Consider the following 21,398-nt stretch of genomic DNA (forward strand, 5'->3'; position numbering starts at 1 on the left):
AATCAGGAAGGTTGCCAAAGTGAATGAGGGTACGCAGATGTAATCCAAACACATAATTTGTGAAGTACTTACCCAGTAGGTTTGGGGGAGGATAGATAAGACCCGGTATCGCTGGAATTGTGTTTGCGCTGTTGGCAATAGTTTCGGATGTGTTAATAAAGAGTAAATAATTCATGACAATTTACATACACTTTGCAGGTGACATTAACTGAATCAAATTATCTTGTTTGTTTCACCAGCGCTAATTTTATTTGCTCGCGTGAAAGTTTTGAGTGGAAATCCAAATTGATTGTGAATATTAACAGTGTAAAAGAACTCTTAAGTGTATCGAAGAAATAAATAAGTAAAAAAAAAATGAAAATCAAAGAAATCAACCCATTTGCAGATTCTATCTACAATTTCTCGGTTTTCAACTGTCCCCATCTTTTTTTACTACCTTTTACAAAAAAGGAAGTATTGTATTCGCGAAAATATTTTCACTCAAAAATCAACCTTAATTTCCATTTTGCTCACCCCCGAATGAATGTTGAGTTTTTTTTTTTTTTTTTTCGACTCGACCACGCGTGGTTAAGTGCCTAAGAACGTATAGACACGCGAAATATCCATTTTGACGATTCCCGATTAGTTACAACGAGATTTCTCGTGACGTCTGTATGTACGCATGCATGTATGTGCGTACGTGCGTATGTATGTCGCATAACTCAAGAACGGTATGTCCTAGAAAGTTGAAATTTGGTACATAGATTCCTAGTGGGGTCTCGTTGGGCACCTCCCCTTTTGGTTGCATTCGGGTGTTTTTAAGGGGGTCTTTTGCCCTTTTTTTGGGGGGGGGAATCATTGTTAATTTCGATGTAAACTCAAGTGGTGTTACAATTTGGCGGACACTTGGCGGTATATCGCCAGTCTTTTGAGCGCCATGCTTTGTCGAAAACTTGACATTTTTTTTTAAATCTGGTGTCAATTTGGCCACAGTTGGTAATATTTGGAGAGTGAACTATTGAATCACATTAAAAATGCCAATAATGGGGAAATGACATTAGATTGGAGTAAAAGGAAATCATGTGAGGCACTCATCAGCTCGTTTAAATTGTATAATCTAATGGCGTAAAACTGAAGCAAAACTCTTGAATAGCCATTCCACGAAAAAGCAGACATTTGTCTCGCCCCCTGACATATCTATATTTGATTGTAAAGAGTATAATAAGCAAATCCCTTTTGCCTAAGAAACCACAAGCATATGTGTGGTTTCTTGGAGAAAAAATGCTTTGTTTATTACATTTTTTTAGTATTACTTTTGACGCAAAATATAAAACTGGCGCGTGTGGGACAAAATGTCTGATTTTCTGTTGGCTGACCCACTATTTGTTTCTTTTTGAAATGAAAAATAATTCGCAGAAAAACAGAGTACTTACATATTTATTAAGTTTTCAACAACAGATTCGAATGATTTATTGCTTGAATCACAAACTTTAAAGCAGGTCTTAAAGTACGTCCCACACGTGACATGCAAACTTCATATAAAAAATACCAAACTAAAAAAGAAATTAGAAAATAAAATTGCTTAAAAAGCCACGTGAATTAAGTACTTTCAATAGGGTAGCAAAGTTTTAACTTTTAACCCTTACTTTATTAATTTGTATTGTATATGAAATTATAAGGAAAATTTAGTTTAAATTGTCAAATTCGTGACCATGGATTCACCCTTAAGTGTTATATAGTTATTCAAAAAGTAAGTCATAGTAATTATAAGCACCATTTAAATGAAATGTTTAACCTGATCCAAAGTTATGTTGCTACCATGAACCACGTGAGAAATGGTATGCAAACTGAGTTATTTTTGCTTTCTTCTATATATAATACATATATACATATAATCTAATAAAATATACTATGTCTAGTGATCCACGAGCAATTTTCATGAGTTCTGCAAACAGCTAGTGAAAATTAATCTATAGAATAATATAGATAAGTCATTAGAAATTCATTAGTAATTATATTTTTTGAAGACAATTGGATTCATCTCATTTCACGTAATGTAATAGTTGTAAAACATAATTCCTATCGTATATATAAGTGGTTCATTTGGGATTCGGAATTGTAACAAGAGTTCCTAAGGAGTGAACAAGTTAAGAACCACTGCCGCATGGTACTGGTTTTTTCACTTCTTTTAATATTTATCTTTTGTTACGCAGTTTTTTTTTTTTGAAATAGACACGATAAAATGGTTTTTCTTTTTCAAATATTAATTCCAGATATGAGAAATGTTACAGTCAACGTGTAAAACAATTTTGAAGCTCATGCATTTTAATCAGAAAATCTAATTTCATATAAAATATTTGACCCGTGAAAAACATTTGAATCCTCATATATATAATAGCCAATAATCGAGTAACGCTGACGTCTCCAACAATGAAATTCGCACCACGACATGAAATGTGATAATATTATTTGGTAATGTTTGACATGCAGGGAATGGAATATTTTGACAAGGCTGAACTGGATTCGGTAACTTAACTGTTTTACTGGTAGGACAGTCATTTCAAGGGAATGAAGAAATGAAAAAGTGGCCAACAGCTTAACGCTTTCTACTTTAGTTTAAAGTTAATCCACTGGAGTTAGGGTTACAATTTCATCTATCAAAATATCATCAAACAGGTCATGGCTTCGTTCAAATGTAGAAACAATTTTCACCCATCATTCCATGACGAATGATTTTCTAGTAAGTTAGATAACTTTAACTGTATTCTCATTTCGTATTCATTTCTTTCACAGGTGTCTAACCGAACGATTCGGTAAACGATGGCCTGTCGATAGCCCCGAGTGAGCCCGAAGTCGTCTGTCGAGAGGGGTGGCCAGGCCCTGAGGCAATCATGTTCGCGAAATTCAAGCCCGGCCAGGCCTCGGACACTAACCCTATCACGCAGTACTACGAGATTGGCCGGCAGATCGGAAGCGCGGGACCAGAGCTCGTGTGGAAGATCTACGAGGCAGTCAGGAAATCTGACAAAAGGGTACGTGATGAAATTTGATGTTTTTTGATGATCTTTACTAATGATAAAGCTGAAAGTTTGTGTGTCTGGATCTCAGTCTGTTACACGCATAGTACTAGTTCAGAAACTTGCTCTGGAAAGCGGGGCCTATGTTGTATCAAATGGGGTTAGTAGGTTTCTTTCTTTTCTTTTTTTTTTTTGTATAGGATATAACCAAGATACAAAATCCAAGTTTCCGATCTTGACAACCTCCCGGAACATTTTGAAAAAGCACCAAACACTGCTGAATTTTCGTGATTTGTTTCGGATTTTCCCCATTTTGACCATGAAGGAGTGCGTTTTTGACAAACACTAGTTCTAAATGCAATCAGTGTTAAATGTGTCTAGATGTGACAAACATCTAGACACATTTAAACTAGACTAAATTTTCTACAATTTGAAAACGTAATGGGCTTGTTAGCTTTAATACTTTTAAACATACTGCTTTTCAAAATTATAAAAATTCTCTAAATTTGAAAATTTTCAATCAATTTCCTTTTTTTTTTATCATGCTTGCAGTTGTCCTTATATCTTCAATAACCTGTATGATATGAGTTAATGAAGTAAACATTTATCCAATTTAACATTTTGAAGGGATTGGGAGAAGGGGAAAAGTTTATCGGGTGTGGAGAGGTCACTATTCACAACCACAGGACTGGTATTGAAATACAAAATTTATTTAACATACATTTAGAATTAGTGTGTACAAGAAGTATTAATTAAATAAAAGGAGAAATAAGAATCAAAGGTGCTTCCTCCTTTTTGAAGGATCAGGGCCAAGTAAATTTGTCAATTGAGGCAATGAGAAGCTAAGGGATGTAAGTGGGTATTTTCAAGGTTTGAGTAAGACAACTTTAAAGATAACATCCTAGGTAGGCTTTCATTGATTTTTTTTACAAATCATGCTATACAGCAGCACCTACCAGGGCTACTAGTACTATCTCTTGCCCTAAGACAGAGGAAGGGTTCCCTCTACCATTTATACTGGTTACCTCCGAGATTTTAATTTTGCCACTCTCATCCCTTTGCTTCTGACTGCCTTGATTGGTCTCCTTTAGTACTATTTCCCTCGTGTTGGACTTTCTGAAAGGGAATGAAAATACTTAATTGTAGATTATCCCAAAACATTTATGGCAATCTGAGAAATAGCATGTACTAACCTTTTTTTTTTTATCGGTGTCATTGAAAGATTTTTTTTTTTTTTTGCCACACTATCAATTCTCTAAGTCCTAATATAAATGCGGCCCGCAAAATAAAAAGGATTAATTAATAGAAAACAATAATGTGAGCGTGTTAGTGTACCTCAAGTTGTTCCTCGACTTGTTCAATAGCATTTCTGGCGAGTTGGATAACTGGAGAGTCAAGCAGCCCATTCCATCTCGTCGTCAAGCTCGTCCCAATCTTTGGTAGTGAACATTAACGTCTATGGCAATTTCAGGCAGTTTTTCGCAGGACTGGCATTTGAAATTCTGCAGAAAGTTGAGCACTTCAAACCTGCTTTCTTGCACAGCTGCAAGAATTTTTGTATCCCTTTTTACAACAGCACAAAAAAAAAAAAAAAAATTCAGCTGGTTTATGGGGTCTACTTCTCTTGACATCATCTTTGGAAAAAGTCCTTGGGCTATAGTAACCCATCCCCCATTCGAGTGGATTCTTTTTGTAACTCAGTCACTGCTGCACATAGTGGTATGTACGAAGCGAATGGTGCTTTGCAGCATCTTGCGTGGGAGGAAGCCTGGTCAGGTTGAAGTTGGTCATGGCTGCTGCCTTTGTAAAGCGTTGGCAGCGCAGGTCGTTGAGGTTTTGACTGGACCTTTCTCAACCATACAGTTCAATGATAATTTTCTCCCCGGCTTCAACTACTTGGTCAGATGTTGCGGCTGGATTAGAGAAAAATGCAACTTTCTCTTTAAGCTCTTTATGCTTCTGAAGTATTTCAAGCAACTTGAGTTTCCCTTGGCCAAAGAAACACGAGGTGAAATCACAGCCACTGAAAGCGTGAGTGACAATGACGAGCTAACTGTCTGCTGTTGTTGAGGTGGTTGAGTAAAACACATCTGGCATTTTACCTCTTCCACACTCCTTTCGGCATATGGTGCACCTTGTACGGGACCTCTGAGACCAGTAAGGATTACCAACGTGTCTATGTTCTCTGCTGCAATAACCGCGATCTGAAAATCAGAAGCCTTTCTTACAGCTGTAGTTATTAAATGCCTGTCCGCATCTTCTTCAGCCTGAAAAACTTTAATGTTTTTGGCTTCAAATTTCATCTTCCATCTTCAGCAGTCAGATAAATCTCAATTTTTTTTTTATTATTGGACAAAAAAATGTCTTGAGAAACATTAGGAGTTGTTACATAAAAAGTAGTCGAAAACTTTGTACTGCATAGTGAATAAAATATGACAACGTATATAAAGTACAAATTCAAAATGAAAAAAGGTTAAAAAACCAGCAAACAGCTGTTTCGGCACTCTAAAATACAACACTCGTCATAATAATATGTTTACAACTACTGTTTTCCGTAAACCCTTTGCTGTTTCTCTTCCCCCCCACAAGTTATCCGTTCACCCTCCTAAACAAAAATTGGCTGATTTTAGATCTTTTATTTACCATGCTTTAGCCATTTGTTCAAAGTCCAATTTACTTTCATCAGAACTGAATTACCTACGAGGTATTGCGGTTGATCGCGGATTCACATCAGATATTATTGATACCATTTATAAGAAGCTATGTAGCGCAGCTAACAAAAATCAAACACTTGCTTCTGTGAACTATTCGAGTTCCGTTGTCTTACCCTTTTTTCCTAAAATCAGTCTACAAATTGCCAAAATCTTAAAAAAGTTTCATTTTTCCGTCACTTTTTCTCCTGTTAATAAATTAAAATTTTCACAGCTTAAACACCATGTTCAGAACCTTGACAAATGGGGCATTTATAGTGTTTCCTGCCAGTGCAAATTGGCCTACATTGGGCAGACTCGACGATCCCTCAAATTCCGGATAAAAGAACACGAAAACTACGTCAAAAAACAGGATCTCAAACGCTCCTCTATTGCTCAACATTGTTGGTCTTGTGGCCATAATTTTATTTTTTCTTCCGCCAAAGTTATTCACGAGTGTTCGTCCATTCATGATTTAGATTTTTGGGAGTCATATTACATATGGAAAAATGCTAATTTAATCGTCAATGATTTGTCTAGCACTCCCCCTTTTCCTAATGTTTGGAAGTCTGTTATTTGATTTATTTTTTGTCCGTGACGTTTTCTCCTGAGTGCAACTGTCCTCTGTAGTTCTGACGTAACCTTGACGTCATCGTTTCCAGGTACTGCTCTCATATCTTTTACAACTCGTCTCTCATTCCAATGTTCGCCTCGACTGTGTTTTAGTCGGGTTGAACCTGTCTTCGTTTTTAATTGCACTGATGATGGCACTTGTATTTTAGAGTGCCGAAACAGCTGTTTGCTGGTTTTTTAACCTTTTTTCATTTTGAATTTGTACTTTATATACGTTGTCATATTTTATTCATTAGGAGTTGTTGTTTGCTCAAATATAACCTCCGGAAACAATGTGTTTGAGCTCGGCGATTGCGTTCAGAGCTCTTTATACTTATTCAACCAGGTTCTGTCATCAACTACCACAGCTATGTTCTGACCGTACTGTGTCTCGAGATATTTTAAATATCGGGCAGCTATCAACTCAAACGAGGATTGCTTGGGCTACACCACTTTGTGAAAGAGGTGACAAACATCTACAACCACAAATTTAGTATTCCCTTACTGTGACTCATCAATAATGGCTGGTTGGAAAGCTGCATAAGAAAGAGGACTAATTGCCCTTCCTCATTTCTTCTTGAGCGAATAGAGATATGGGGAATGGTGAAAGCTCGTATGTGAAGAAGTTCTTCAGTTCTTCGTCAGACAGCTTCAAAACGAATATTCTGTGAAACAGTGCAAATGGCTCGATAGTCACTTCTCTACTGCCAACATTAATAGTACGAAGAGTAGAGGAATGAAACATAACTTTTGATTTACGCTCGTCGTCTTGGAAATTATCCCCTACAATCTTCAACGTTGCTTTCTTTCCAATATCCCTAGCCATGTAACAGTTGACTCTTTTCTCTCCTACAAGTCCACTGTTTAAAGACATAATAAAATCCACTTTAGGAAATTGAGGATAGTTAAAAAACCAGTCGCACAGCTTCTTTGTATCAGTTGCATGTATGATGAAAAAAGGAAATTGATTACAAATTTCCAAGTTTGGAGAATTTGCGAAACTTTGAAAAGCTGTATCTCGAAATCTATTAGGGCTAACAAGCCCATTCCGGTGTCAAATTGTAGAAAATTCAATCTAGTTTAAATGTGTAAAAAATGACGTTTTTTCAAAAACGTGCTCCTTTATGGTCCAAACGGGGAAAATCCAAAAAAAGTACGAAAATTCAGCAGTTTTGGTGATTTTCAAAAAGTGTTCCGGGAGGTTGCCGAGGTCGAAAACGTGGATTTTGCATCTTGATCACATCCCATACAAGGAGAAAAACATGAAACTTACTACCCCATTTGATGCAACTTGCGATGTACTAGGTTACTGGATTATAGCGTCTGGACCGTTCAGACAACTTTCATGAAATTTAGCACAAAATTTGTTCGTAGCATAGGGGTGAGCACAAAATTCAATAATTTGATTTTGTTCTTTTTCTATTCCAATTGTAGGAACATTTTACCGAGCACATTATCATAACAAGGACGAACAAATTACCATAACGTGGACGAGTAAATTACCATGTTGTCGCCTAAGCGCAACGGTAGGACATCTTAGTGTAATTTCGGGGATTAGATGTCTTAGTGTTGCTCTGAGGCGACGATATGCAACCATGGGCGATCAAATAAACATAGCAAATTGACGAGAAATTTATCATCTATTATTTGTAAATATACAGGCGAACCAAACGACCTTTTAATTTTCTACTACAGCCGTGCGGTACCGCTGGTAATGAATATGAGGCAGTGGAGAAGCAAAGGAATGTAAGTGGACATTTTCAAGTTTTGAGTTCGAGGTAGGCTTTCATTGAAAAGTTTTTCCAAATCCTGCTGTTTAACAGCACCTACCAGGGCTACTAGTACTATCTCTTGCCCCCAAACAGAGAAGAGGTTTAACAACCATTTGTGCTTGTTATCTCCAATTTTTTTTTACTTAGGCACTTACATTCTTTTGCTTCTCACTGCCTCATATCTATACTGAAACTTTCCACTACGCATTGGAAACACAGTTGGAGCACTTAAATTCAGAAACAATGTTGCAGGTGTCTTAATGTGTAGTAGAATATGTGCTCAGCAACCCAAATGTGCTCCGCAAAAAAAAAAAATAATAATAAATAAATAAATAATAATAATAAATAAATAAATAAATAAATAAATTGAAATTGTATTTCCGAAAATGTGTATTTATAGTCACACTCAATATACCAGACAGCCCGGCCATCACATCATGAGACTGTATAATGACATGTAGTCTCAGGATGTGATAACCGGGCGGGCCGGTATACTGCATGTAGTTCTGCTTTAACTCTGGCTAAGGACCGGCAACATACCGCTAAATGCATTATAGCCATCAGACATGCATGGTTTCCTCCGAAAAGAGTCGCTGTTCACTTATAAACGATTTTGACCACCGATATCTGACAGTACACTGAAAAAAAAATCGAAAAGTTCCTAAAAATAAAATATCTTATACAACCTGCCAATAACATTTTGGGCAAAAAAAAAAAAAGAATCCCGCTAAAAGTCAGTAATCTTCCTGAAATTAACTTCGAATCTTTCTAATTCAGAAACACTCCCAGTAAAAGTCAGTTTTGTTTCTGGAATAAATCGTTAACTTTTCGAAAAAGAATCTAGCTATGTTTGTAGTAATAGCTCGGAACTTTCCTGACTTAACAAGAAAGCCCTATTCACAACTGTACCCGGAGCTAAGGCCGAATTACAAGCGAGCGGCATATTTGCTTACAATTCATGCTGAGCTTCATTCCTTACAAAACTAAACGAGCTGATGTGTGCATCACATGAGTTCCTTTTACTCCAATTTTAATGTCATTTTCCCGTTATTGGCAATTTTAATGTGATTCAATAGTTTACTCTATAAATATCACCACCAATGGCCAAATTGGAACAAGTTTTAAAAAAAAATCGCCAAATTTATCGCCAACTTGGCGACAAAAATTGGCGACCAAAAGGCTGGCGATATATCGCTAATTGTCCGCCAAATTATAACACCAATTGAGTATGCATCGAAATTAACAATGATTTCCCCTCCCCCGAAAGGGGTAAAAGACCCCTTTAGAAACACCCGAATGCAACAAAAAAGGGAGGTGCACAACTAGACCCCACTAGAAGTCTACGTACCAAATTTCATTTTTCTAGGACATACCGTTTTTGAGTTATGCGACATACATACGCACATACATACATACGTACATACGGACGTCATGAGAAAAGTCGTTGTAATTAACTCGGAGAATGTCAAAATGGATATTTTGGGTGTTTATACGTTCTTAGGCATTTATCCGCGTGTGGTCGGGTTGAAAAGAAAAAAAAAACCTCAACATTAATTCGGGGGTGAGCAAAATGGAAATGAAGGCCAAATTTTGAGTGAAAATTTTTTCTCGAATACAATACTGCCGTGCTAAGCACAGATGTGGTATCTGCACATTTTATCAAAATTGAGTTTTTGTCACTAGGTGGTCGTTAGTAATTTAGTTTACCTAAATCTCAAGTTTTTTAGCGATTTGTGACTGCGAAATATTAAAAAAAAAACTTTAAGAAAAATGTCGTAACTGCAAATTTGCTTAGTTCGCTAATGCAATTTAACGTAAGTGACAAATACTAACCCTTTGAAGTGGTATCTGCGCAGTTACTACTTTTTTCCTTAGTAATTTGCAGATACGATTTATATACCTTTGTGAAGTAGTATATTTAATAACGTAGCAGTTTGTTGTAACAGAGTACTAAAATTAGTTTATCGTTAAATAGTTGATATAGGTCGAAAATAAAAACTAATGCTTCTTTGGATGAATGTTCAAGTAAATGTTCAGCTTTTTCTCTAATTTTTGTTTCAAATTTTTATTTAAAAACAAATTTTAAAAATGAAATGCATTTAAAATATTTTTATCTAAGTCTTTCATGCAAATAAAAAAAACGGCTTTATTCTACGGCTAATTATATTTTTATTTAAGTATCGTCTGCTGTCAAAATTATCTTCATGCTCGGTAAAAATGAATCTAGAAAATAAAATATTATAAATGATAACATCAACACATTCTTTGAATATAAAAAAACAGAAAATTATTATGGTTTACTCTTTTAAATGTCTGAAATTTTGAAAAATGGTATTTTTCAGAAGGTTAGATTCTGTTAGATTTGTATTCTTTACTAATAATAAAGCTGTAAGTCTCTCTGTCCGGAGGATGTCTGTAGGATGTGTGTATGATGTCTGCGACGTGCATAGCGCCTAGACCGTTCGGCCGATTTTCATGAAATTTGGCACAAACTTAGTTTGTAGCAATGGGGCAGCTCGAAGCAATTTTTCGAAAATTCGATTTTGTTCTTTTTCTATTCTAATTTTAAGAACAAAAATATAAGATGGAAGAGTAAATTGCGAAATTATCATAACGTGGAACCGTAAAATGGGTACAAGCCAATTGGCGAGAAGATTCACCATACATTATTTGTAAATATACAGGCGAACCAAAAGACCTTTTAATTTTTCTATTACGGGAGAAGCCGTGCGGGAACCACTAGTAATAGAATAAAGTGGAAGCTAAGTCCAAATAAAGAAGAGTATTGTTTAAAGATACAGTAAGTGCGTTTTACTAAGCTATTTTTGTTGTATCTGTGCAGATACCCATAAAAATGCCTAAGAAATAGTCACTTACGGTGAAATTAACCTATCATATGAAAAGGTTATGAAGAGAAAATTTGTCGTAACTGCATTCATTAATTTTAAATTAAGATTTTTACAAAAATACGCTCTTATGTAGGTTAGATAAGTTATTCACCGAACAACTATCGCGAGTTTAACATTTAATTATGTCACAAATCAAAGAAACGAGTTGTAAAAGTTTAATCATCAATTTCTCATTTTGAGCTCCAATGCAGATACCACTTTTGCGCTTAGCACGGCAGAATACTTCCTTTTTTGTAAAATAAAGTAAAAATCCACAAACTGCGTTTTGCTATTGTTTGGGGCCCACTCAATCAAGGAGGGCAGCAACTGAGGTGAAGGCGAAACATATAATAAAGAAGTTGGACATATTTTCACTTTGGTAGCAGAAAATATTTTCCACAGCAGTGTAAAATCTACATTCATGCAAGTTGTTGCGCTCCAGGAAAAAAATTGTAAAGGTACTTGATATTGGCAGGAAACTTCGTGTAAACGCGTGAAATCCCGGAACGTTGCTCGGTAGTAATCTGTGACGTTTTGGAATTTCCTTACAGTGTACGTTACCAAACTGAGGTTCTTAGAATTGACAGTCACGTCTGACCAATATGGAGAACCCCTCTCGACTTCAGTCGAGGATTTGCTAAGTGAACTGAAGTGTCAGCAATTCAATTACTACTTGAATTTGGTTGGGAAACTCAGCGTCCTTAGGCTTTCATCATTGAAACTGATGGGCATCTCCTTTTGAGAGCTATTTTGTGGAATTTAATTACCGCTTAAATTATTCGGGAAAAGCCATAAGGTTCCTCCGCAGTATATCCAAGCGAAGCTGATGGATGTCTTCTTCTTCTCGATGCTTTAGAAAACGTTTCTTAATTTCTTTTATAAATGGCACTCCTTTTAGTGTAGACTTTCTCCGTAGAACCACTGATGTTTTATCTATAGTATAGCTTTAATGCAACATTCTACAAAATGTTTGCTCTAATAAACGTGATTTTTTTTCAAATACTTGATAACATAGTTTATTAGCACATTTTTTTTATTTATTTTATTTTTTTAAACTACATATTCAAACAAAACGTCGGAGTTTTTTATTTTAAATGAGCGGTGCTAAATGTTTCTATCCTACTTAATGCTCGGCTTTATGACCGTTGAATTCTAGCATCAGTTGCATCCCTAAGCTTGTAGCGTTTTTTTTTTTTTTTTTTCTCTCTTTGTCGACACCTAAGTTGGTAACTGATAAAATGTATTTGTACTGATAAGCTATACTTGGGGAAAAAAGTTTTTTCAATCTTACTGTTTTAAATTTTTAAGTAATATTGCTAAAAGTTTTTTTCAAATTTTACGTTAGTGGTATCATTTTATAATTTTCCATTTTCCTATTACAATCATTCATGAGCTTAAGTCAAGAGATAAATTAGAATCTGAAAAACTCCGGACCCTCTCATTCCAATATTAAGGTACTAGCTTTTAAATAACCACAAGTTGGACCACATTGTTCTAGATGAAGAGTTGTCGATCTTCTCCCACCTCTACTCATGCTCTTTATTTATCTTATTCTATATGGTTGGATTAAAAATTTACCCTGTGAAAGATTTCGTAAAAATATTTACAAAAAGTTTTTTTTTAATGTATTTTTGCAATGCTGTGTCCAAAAATGAAGTGAAAAACAGCATCTTATTTTAGTAACAAAAATTGAAAAAAAAAAAAAAAGATAAACTAGAATTAGCGGTGCTAAAAATGCGATGAGAATTTGTTCTTGAAATTGTTTAGTGTGAGTAGGTGAGAGGATTGAGGTCTTGTCCTCAATTAGTTGTTGCTTATGCGGTAGTTGTTTTTTTTTTTCTATACGTTAACGTCTTTCACACAGGGCTACTATAAATGAAGTAAAATATTAAATTGCACTTTATAAACACGGTAATAATGGATTCCATGTAAAAAAGTGTTAATTTGTTGCTGCGTGGATTAGGATTTTAGCAATAAATTAATTTTTACTGTCCAACTCTTGAATATCATTCGACTTTGTGAGGGACTTTGTGAGGGGGGTGAAACACAAAACAAGCAAAATAATTTCCCCTTGTGATGCAACCGTTTCGTTTTTGAGTTGAAGATATTGATTGAAAATAAAGTTTCATCAATACAAATCAGTGTAAAAAGATATAATATAAGAACTACAATAAAAAAAGGGTATGACAAAAATTTCAGTTTAGTTTTTGAACAGTACTTTGCGTCCACAATTAAACGATCTTACTTCACAACCGTTTATAAATGAAATTAATGCTCAAAGATAGACGAAATTTGAGTTCAGCATGATGAAGAGATAAGAAGACGTTCGACAGAATTAAAAAAAATATGAAAATAAAGGCAGTTTAAAATTTTGCCGTCAGATGGTATCTCAAAATTTGGTCGTCATGTCGAACATCTTTTGTAGTAAGAATTTTTTTTAAACTGTCCCAAATGTATGTAAATGTATGTTTCTGTATAATGCATTAGAAACGCCCTCTGGTGGCAGAGTTTCAACCATCCTCCATCCATATCTCCATCCTTTCATTATGCTCTCAAAAAACTTAGTCAACGTAAAAAAAAAAAATATGTTGGTAGACAAGAGCGAACTATAGTTTAGTTCTAACGGAACTTTATGCATATCTTCATATGAATAATAGCCAATGATCGAGTAACCCGTGAGTTTCAACAATGAAACTCGCGCCATGCCATGACAATTCGATAATATGTTTTGGTAATGTTTAACATGCAGGGAAAAGCTTTATTGGGACAAGGCTGAAATGGATACGGTAACTTAACTGTTTTACTAGTAAGACTGTGTCATTTCAGGGGAATGAAGAATCAAAAAAGTGGTTGAAAAGTCCACTGGAGTTTAGGGTGCATCCACTGGAGTTAGGGTTAAAATTTCAAATAATCTTATATATAATAGCCAATTATCGAGTAACCTGCAAGTTTCAACAATGAAACTCGCAGCACGGCATGATAATTTGATAATATATTTTGGTAATTTTTAACATGCAGGAAAAGGCTTTATTATGACAAGGCTGAACACCATCCAGTAAAACTGTTTTACTGGTGAGACTGTATCATTTCAAGGGAATGAAGAAACGATAAAATGGTCAACAATGAACGCTACCCACTGGAGTTTAGGGTTCAGCCACTGGATATGGGGTTGCAATTTCAACTATGGAAATATCATTAAACAGGCAATGACTTCGTTCAAATGTAGAAGCAATTTTCAGCCGTCATACCTAGACGGATGACTCTCTAGTTGTATCTGAATAATATCTTTTTTTCATAGTTTGCTACTCTCACTTAAATACGTGATAAGAAATTATTAAATTTGAAAATATGTTAGGAATTTTCCAATAAAGTATGAATAAATTGAACATAAATTGAGAGTAAATTCAGACAAACTATTATTTTATTTCTTGTAAAAAATGTTTTCTAAGAAAACTTTTAAAAAAATGAAAACAAAACAAGAAGTTTTTTCTTACCAAATTAAATCAAGAATTTTAACTGCGTTGATTTTTGGATTCAGAAATATTCTACTTAATTTCCGTTTCCAAACCCTCGCAAGCCAGGAAATCCGCTGTTTAAGAGGAAGTTTAATTTCATTCTCTAAACGAAACTATCGTTGTTTTAGAAGTAAAAAATGATGTTCTGTTTATAAGTTCTTTGAAAGTTTCACACAACAATATCTTATACAGTGAAGAAAATGGGATTTCTGATTGATCTTTTATGAACTTAAATAAAATTTTTTGGTACGACCAGTATTTAAGTTATTTGAGTTTCTTTAATCTTTATACATAAATGGTTACTTCTGTATGTATGTATGTATGTCCGGGGTAAACTTCAAAACTACTGGACAGATTTTAACCATTTCTTCACCACAGATAGCTACATTATCAGGAAGCCAGATAGGCTATAATTTATTTCTAAAAAACTCAGTTTGAAAAAGTTATGATGGAAAACAGTAAATTTCATGCAATTTCTCCATTAAATGATTAATTACAAAACCCATTGTCACGAAAATTCGTTACCTTACAACAGCAATGTTGATAGTAATCATATTGAAAATTTTGAATCAAGGCTTCTCTGGAGCAAGCATGACATTTATTGCTTTTTTAGTAATTGTGTCCTCATCTTTATACATAAATTGTTGCCTCTGTATGTATGTACTAGCAAAAATACCCGGCGTTGCCTGGGTCAGTAATAATTATTAGAAAAAATCGTTACTTGCTTTTGTTTTCTGTTTTAAGTGAAAGAATTTAAAACACATCTTTTTGACGTGATTAAAAATCGAGTTTCTTCCTTGCCCATAAAACTAAAATAGCAATAAGTATAAAGAACAAAGTAGTATTGATTTAGAAACGAAAGCACTATATTTAAGCATATACAAATTTAAAAAACATGAAATTTATCTTCTCATGTTTAAAAAGATTAATCTGTTGATACTTTTTTTTTAACATGGAGTCTAAAACTTTCTCTGTATGGCTAATGAAGTACGAAGTGATTAAAAAAAAGTAGCTGTGCTCGTAATCCCCTTATACTTGCTTTAGTTATTTCGGGAAATTTCAATCATTGTGGCTCTTGGTGCGATTTTACCGAATTTGCGAAAGTCGTTTCGGGGTACCTTCGATGATGCTCCCCCATTCTTTCCTTACTTTGTAAAACGATATGATATTAATTTTCGTTACAGAGATATCGTCGCCAGATGCTGAGATATTTTTTGGTCACCATAAAATGGCGCTAAACAGTTTCATCCGAAATGTTACTAAAATAAGTAATAAAATTAGGTGATTGTTTGAAATCGTGCAAAAAGGAAAATTAATGGAAGTTTTTGTGCTGTTTATGGATTTGCCTAATTTAGTTGCTAGATTATTTAACACAGTAAAAAAAGTCTTTTGAAAATTCTTTGATTGGCGATATTTTGTTTACATGGTGAAAGCTGGAGAAACATTATGACGTAGTCTTCGGCTTCAAAAACCAGCAACGTTGAAAAAACTGCCATCAGCTACGGAAATCTTTCTGCAAAAATTTTGGCGATCTGCTGGTTGTTTGGATAATGAGTAAGTGTTCAATCAGCATAAATAATAATAAAAACCATTAATTACATTAAAGTTCCGTTTAAATGGAAAATCATCAGCCAAATCATGTATTATTTGCCAATCTTGTGCAAAAAATCTTACTTCAAGATTTGACTTGAGAAAAGCCTTGAACAATCACGAAAAGCAAAGAAAGTCAACAATACAACAATTGTCGCTATCGACAGGGAGTTGAGATGATACACTAAATACTGTATTGAGTTGAGGAAAGCCTTCGAACATGGATCTAAAAAGCTCATAACTCGTTTTTTATTCTACTTAGAAATTTCGAACAGGTGGCATCTTCAGCAGAAAAATCAGAGCTTTCGATGGACATATAATGTAAATATGTGCAAGTATTTTTTCATCCCAATATTAGAAAATTTATACAAAAATTGTGTTTTTTTTGCCCCCCATAACGGGACGAAAACTACCCTATGTGTTATTCTGATGCATAAGCTATATTATTGTAAAGTTTCATCAAAATCCGTTCAGTAGTTTTTGCGTGAAAGAGTAACAAACATCCATCCATACATCCATACAGACAAACTTTCGCATATATAATATTAGTAAGATGTATGTATGTCCGGGGTAAACTTCCCAACTACTGGACAGATTTTAACAATTTTTTCACCACAGATCGCTACATTATCAGGAAGTCAGATAGGCTGTAATTTATTTCTAAAACAACTCAGTTTAAAACAGTTATGATGGAAAACAGTAAATTTCATATAATTTCCCCATTAAATGATTAAATACAAAACCCATTGTTACGAAAATTCGTTATCTTACAACAGCAATGTTGATAGTAATCATATTGAAAATTTTGAATCAAGGCTTCCGGAGCAAAGATGAGTTCAAAGTCATTTAAACATTTGGAAATCTACTTTTTGCACACTTAGGGAAACATAGTGGACAGCTTTTTTTCTTTTCTTCCCTTCTTTCTTCTTGAGTTTGTGCACTATTTAATAAGATGAAGCGCACGGTATTTTTAGTGATCTTTGTTTTTGTAAGTTCATATTTTGGAAATTCTTCAAATTCTTATATGCTTAAATGTCGTGCTTTTGTTTTTTACTGAATACTATTTCGTTCTTTATACTTATTTCTATTTACTTTTATGGGTAAGGACGAAGCTCGATTTTTAATCACGTCAAAGCGGTATGTTTTTGACTTCTTTCAGTTAACACAGAAAACGAATGAAAATAGCGATTGTTTCTCACAATTATTACTGACCCAAGCAACGTCGGGTATTTTTGAATTAAAAAAAAAACATTGGTGGATTTAGAAAGAAGAACACTGGTGCTCTCTAAATTTCTCAAAACCTCAAAGTGGATTTTTTTCGAAAATTAGGGTGTTTGTGCCTACCTTAAATATTGTAACCATGAGTGATTTCGCTGTCAAAACTAAGTGTACGGTTTCTATAGAGCAGTAGCAGACCCGTGAGAAGTAATCGAACTGACAGGGGTAATTAAAAAGTCCGATTTTTTTCTTAATCAGTAATTTTTTCAGCGAACAGCCAAAACGTTCTGGCCCATGATTGAATCACGAGCCAGCCTCTGTGTGAAGCCTTGATCTCCTCGTTCTTAGCACAACGCTCTAACTCTTATTGGGTATTCGTTTACCGCCTCCTACATACCTTTCACAATCAATTAAAACAAGTTTTCAGTTTTATTCTTACAAATTTTCGCGAAGTTACTAACTGCATTCGATTAAAATTATTGAAATGATGAAAAAAAAAATTAGTGACCAAAATATATTTTATGCAAAATGTAAAAAAGAAAAAAATATCTGAAATGTTAAAGTTCTGCAAATATTTCTCTCATCGCAAAAATGCAATTAGCAAGAAAAAACGAGTCATTGATGGCTTGAAAAAGAAAACAAAATTTCTTACCTGTTTTTATGTTGCAAATTATATATTACAACTATTATAGCTAATTAAAATTCAAAGATTTTCATTTCTTTTTTATTAAATCGTTTTTATTAGCTTCACCTGTATGTATGTGTCTTGTAACGGAATCTTGCAGCTCAAATTTCGCCCACTTCCTGCGATCGGATTGTTTTGAAATTTGGCAAGCGACCTCAAACCCGATGACAATGCAATATTCTATAATCAAATTAATTAATTAAATCTTTTAATTGTTAGTTTCCCCCAATTTTAATCAAAATTTTGGCATAAATCCAACAATGTGAAAAAGGAAAAATTTTAAAAAATACATTTAAAAATGCTCGCAAAAATTATTTAAAAATATCTACAAAAACCTTTAATTTTTCTGCATCAGACAAAATTTGTTCCAATGTCCCAAGGAACATGAAATATAATTGTTTTTAACTAATTTCATGCCAAAATTTAGGCGAGCCTTCAATTGGCAATTCATTGCTGATCAGCCTTTGTTGCACAAAACTTTTATTCAAATGCATCTCAAATTTTCAAAGTAATGTAGATATGATTTCCACACACATACATCGATGACTGAGATGGATTAGCTGGATTAGACAATTACTCCACAGGCAATTTATCAGCGAAGTTGAATGTTCTTAGAGCTGGGCTATTACACTTTAAGGGGTACAGTTGCTCTTTTTGGAGTTGGAGAGACCACGTTTCGAATGCCACCCGAGACCTTTAGTCACTTTTTTGGGCAAATTTCATGAATATAAAATATTTTAAACAATGTTGAAATGAATATTTTTTCGTAAAACAAGTTAAACTAAAAAGACGAAAATAAAATAATAGTTTAGAAAACTAAAAAAACACGCTTTCGTAGCAAAATGAACTAAAAAGTGAAAAATAATCTTTGGATGATAGTAGTTGAGCAATCACTTAATTTTAATGTAATACAAAAAAGCATGGGGGGGGGGGGGGGCTTCTTATCAGTTGTCTTGAATTTCTTCCATTTGTTGTCCATGCAAAAATGTAAAAAGACAGCACCCCACGGTTTTTTGTATCGCATTAAAATTAAGTGATTGGTCAACTACTATCATCCAAAGATTATTTTTCACTTTTTAGTTCATTTTGCAACGAAAGCGTGTTTTTTTAGTTTTTTAAACTATTATTTTATTATTCTTCATTACAGTGTAATATTACTGCTTTTATGCAAATGTAGTGCTTTTATATTTGCATAATTATTTTAACAACAAAAAAAATCCAGAGTGAACTCGGCTGTACAGTAGCATTAGTGAAAAAAAAAATGGCAAAGAATTCGAAATTTAGTTTGAGAATGGCGCTCGCTCGGATTAGTCTTGGGTTGCGACACGTTAACGTAATGCAGGAGAAAATGATGGATGCCTCTATTTAATATATATATATATATATATATATATATATATATATATATATATATATATATATATATATATATATATATATATATATATATATATATATATATTAATTTGAATTTTTGGCATCCTGAATTTAAATTATGTTTTTCGCAATCACGAGCATGTGTGTGTATGAATGCATGCGCGTGTGTGTTTGTGTAGGCGCATGTGTGTGGGTGCGTGTGTGTGTCTATGTATGAATGTGTGCTTGTTGTGTATGCAGTGCTGTGTGTGTATGCAGGCGTTCGTTTGTGTGTGTCTATGTAATTTGTGTTTGTGTCTGTGTGCAGGCATGAGTGTGTGTATGTGTGTGAAGGAGTGTGTGTTTGTGTCTGTGCGCAGGCATGAGTGTGTGTATGTGTGTGTAGGCGCTTGTGTGTATACGTGTGTGTGTGTGTGTAGGGATATGGACGCAACCTGGAGACGGTTTTCGCAAGAGGAGCAGCACCGTGAGGTCGGTCGACGCGACGGTGGTGCTGGCAGCGAAATAAAATGATAGGAATTCAAAACAGTCAAATGAGAACAATGAGCAATCGTGATTGCTCAAAAAAAAAAAAAAAAAAAACAATTAAATTATATTGCGACAATGCTGAAAGAAATGTTTTCTTTTTTTGATTTTAATACAACGATATAACAGTGGCTTAAAATCTTATAAGGGGTTTAGATGATAAGAATTTGTATCAGAACCCTGCGGAGGAAAATAATTCGTTTCAAAAGCAACATTTTCTGACTCATTCGGGATCAAACCGAGCATCTTTGTGTGATTCGCACGACGCTCTAACCAATCTAGCTAAATAGGGCTCCCTTGCGTATAGCAATATATTAAAGTAATCTATATAAATAAAATAGAGAATACTGTCTAACCACGGATTGTATGGAAAGGCAAACATCCGGTTTACACGCGGAAATGGAAGCATCTATTAGTTTTCAGGGATGTCAGATTTTGCAGATGTATGTTGGCCTCTAAATTAAGCAGAGTCTCATTTAATAAGCGGAATAAGCGCATAAAATTTTCATTTTTCCCCTTATTCATATGGAGTCGCCTTAACTGGATGTTTGCCAATTCCATACAATCCGTGGTCAAATAATGTGTGTACTAGAAAGTCGCCTGTCTAGGTATGACGGATGAAAATTGCTTCTACATTTCAAAGTTAATCATCGCCTGTTTGATGATATTTTGATACTTGAAATTGTAACCCTAACTCCAGTGGATGAACGCTAAACTCGAGTTGGTAGCGTTCATTGTTGACCATTTTCTTCGTTTCTTCATTCCCTTGAAATGACAGTCTTTCCAGTAAAGTAACCGGATCGAGTTCACCCTCGAAAAGATAAAGCCTTTCCCTGCATGTTAAACATTAACAAAACATATTGTCAAATTATCCTGCAGTGGCGCGAGTTTCATTGTTGAAGCACCCGGGTTATTCGATCATCGATTATTATTAATATGAGGATGTTTCCAATACAAAGCCAGTTTACCTCGGATCTCGACAAAATTTGGCAGGGAGGTACTTCGGAACTCGAGAAGGAAAATAGGGGGATTTTCGAACGCCAGAAAAAGAAAAAGAACCAAACCGTTCAAATTCAGAAGCGAATTAAACATTACGCTTGCTATCAACCATATCGTTGGCAGTTCATGTGAGTAAAGAAGCAAATTAAGTATTGCTCTCTGCGCTAATGGCATATCATCGCGTGTGATGTCATATACAGAACCGTAAAAAAAGTGAAATTGAATCTGCGCACAGATTAAAATAATTGTTAAAAAATATTAAACTTTGTCGTATTATTTTTTAAATTGTCAAATTCTATGTTTTTAAGCATGCTCTTTCCGAAAAAAATACTTTTAAAATTTTGGAAACTACCTCATTTTAATAAAAGCATTATTACGGAAAGTTGAGATGAAGCATTGAATAATAATTTTAATGGAGTAAAGCCTTTGAAAAATCGGGATTTTATATCGACATTCTAAGTATGATAATTAATAACTTTTCATTGATATAGTCCGACCACGAAAAGTTGAGCTTTTACTCCACCCTGTTCC

This window comes from Uloborus diversus, chromosome 8 (assembly GCF_026930045.1).
Source record: "Uloborus diversus isolate 005 chromosome 8, Udiv.v.3.1, whole genome shotgun sequence".
Classification (NCBI taxonomy): Eukaryota; Metazoa; Arthropoda; class Arachnida; order Araneae; family Uloboridae; genus Uloborus; species Uloborus diversus.